General features: G+C 53.4%; 1 non-coding gene across 1 annotated transcript; it reads right to left on the reverse strand.

The window, feature by feature from the left end:
• Window positions 1–2,471: 2,471 nt before the first annotated feature.
• On the reverse strand, window positions 2,472–2,580 carry LOC124525210 (U6 spliceosomal RNA). The gene has a single exon (XR_006965431.1). It is a non-coding gene; the product is annotated as a U6 spliceosomal RNA (small nuclear RNA).

Consider the following 2,580-nt stretch of genomic DNA (forward strand, 5'->3'; position numbering starts at 1 on the left):
TCTGTGTTCTTTTCTTGGTCCACTGCTCCACTGACCACCAGTGCACAATCACGCTCCCCGCCCCCGCTGCCGGCCCGTGTGGGAGGAAGCCAGGTGCCGGAGAGAAACCCACTGGTGGAGTGAATGCGGGTGAGGGTGTAGTGAGAGCCCCATAAAACTTCCCTGGAATAGCCTGGGGACGGTTGGCCAAGTGCGCTGTGTCCTGTGGGGTCGACCGCGGGGTTGCCGCCGACGACAGATTGAGGAGACAGGCTGCCGTGTTTTGGGGTCTCCGGGAAACTCTTCTAAGATGAGGATTTGAGTTGTCAGAGAGGTGACTCCAGGAATCCCCGAGGGGGGGTGGGGACGGGAGATTAGGATGCCAGTGAGCACTTGACTCTGGACAACTGGGGACCTCAGGAGACCGCATCAGAGCAGTCCCACCCCAGGGGCGACGGAGGTGGGGCGTTGATCCACACCCAACCGCCCTTGGATCTCCTTTGTCCAATACTTAAAGGTCCTCAAGATTCTCAAGCCCTTGGAGCGCGTGGGCACCTACCCAGGCCTTTTACAAAATAACACAGATAGTGTGTGATCCTTGCAGAAGAAGTAGAATGTAAACATGCGACAAGATCGCACCCAGTTTTTCAGCAATTGTCTTTTTTTTTCTTAAGTTTATTATTTTGGGAGAGAAGGAGAGAACGCGGGAGAGCAGGGGAAGGGCTGAGAGAGGGAGAGAGAGAATCCCAAACAGGCCCCTGCACTGTCTGCAGCGGAGCCCGATGAGGGGCTCGATCTCACGCACTGTAAGATCACAACCGGAGCCAAAGTCGAGAGTTGGAGGCCCAACCGACTGAGCCACCCAGGTGCCCCTCGGCAGTTTCCTTTTGAAATGTCACAACATACCGTGGACACTCTGATCAGTGCAGACGTCTACCAGTTCTCTTCCGGGTCGTCACATACAAAGTTCCGCGATGGTGACGGACCGTGCACTCGGCCGGTCCAGCCCAAGAGCGTCCCGGCCCCACTGAGAGCGGTGTTGCAGGACGCATCTTCCTGCTGGAGCTCCTACTTCAGTTGGGTGAGTCGATACAGGTGAAAATGCTGGAAGGATGGGTGTGTGTGTTTCCTCGTGCGGCTGCCATATTTACTCTTCTCGTTAAGTCCTGACCGTTCCCCGTGTGTTTTTTTCGGAGGCGGGTGATGCGAGCGTATTAACCGATCCCCTCTCGTGGAACCTCGGAGTCACTTCTCCGGTGTTCCGGTTACTCGGGGTGTTTCTAAATCTTACTTCCAGATCCACCCAGTGGATCTCAACTGGGTGTTTTTGTTCCTCGGGGACATCTGGTGATGTCTGGGGACGTCTCTGGTGGTTACGACGGGGGGTGGGGGCTGCTACTGGCATCTGGTGGGTAGAAACCAGGGACGCCACCGAATGTCCTACAATGCACAGGGCGCACCACGAGAAAGACTGCTTTGGCCCCAAAAGTCCACAGTGCTGTGGTTGAGAATCCTGCACCATTCCATTCAGCGTCTTGGGGACAGGAGTCTCTAGAAGGGTCTTTTTGTGTGTGTGTGTGTGGCATGAAGGGAAGTTTCCTTTGCTTTGACATTTCTCTGGTTAAAACATAGATTCTCAGGCTCTGCCGCCGGATTGAAAGGGTTAGAAGCTTAGAGGTGGCGCCTGGGAATCCCAATTTTATCTCGAATAAAATCTCCAGGAGAATCCTATCCTTCCTTCCGAAATATGTATATTTCCACGTTCCCACAGATAACGCGTATATATCAGAAGGTACATTCAGGGGCGCCCGGGTGGCTCAGTCGGTTAAGGTTCTGACTTCGGCTCAGGTCCTGATCTTGCGGGTTCGAGCCCTGCATTGGGCTCTCTGCTCTCAGCAGTGGAGCCCGCTTTGGATCCCCTGTCCCACCCCCCTCTGCCCACTCCCTGCTCTCTCTCTCTCAAAAATGAATAGAAATTAAAAAAAAAGAAGAAGTGAGGGGCGCCTGGGTGGCTTCAGTCGATTGAGCGACCGACTTCAGCTCAGGCCATGATCTCACGGTTTGCGAGTTCGAGCCCCGTGTCGCGTTCTGTGCTGACAGCTCAGAGCCTGGAGACTGCTTCGGACTCTGTGTCTCCCTCTCGCTGCCCCTCCCCCACTCAGGCTCTGTCTCTGTCTCAGAAATGAATAAACATTAAGAAAAATTTTTTTAAAAGAAGTTATACTCAGAAGTCTGGAATCCGTTTCACTTGAGGACAGTCAAGATGTCAGAAGGCTCAGTTCCTTCTGGAGGATTTAGGGGAGAATCCAAGTCCTTGTTTTTTCCAGCTTCTGGAGATCGCGGGCGTTCCTTGGCTCACAGCCACTTCCTGTATCACATCTCCTACTCCTTCCTCTGACCTTCTTCCATCCCTCTTACAGGGAGCCTTGTGATTGCCTTTAGGGCCCACTTGGATAATCCAGGAGAATCTCCCACCGTCTCAAGATCCTTAATTACGTCTACAACGTTCCTTTTGCCATCTATGTGCATCCTTGTGCAGGGGCCGTGCTAATCTTCTCTGTATCATTCCAATTTTAGGATACGGGCTGCCACAGAGAACGC

Source organism: Lynx rufus, unplaced genomic scaffold (genome assembly GCF_022079265.1).
Source record: "Lynx rufus isolate CCGP_SWC_20201006 ecotype Redwood Valley unplaced genomic scaffold, mLynRuf1.p SCAF_4, whole genome shotgun sequence".
Classification (NCBI taxonomy): Eukaryota; Metazoa; Chordata; class Mammalia; order Carnivora; family Felidae; genus Lynx; species Lynx rufus.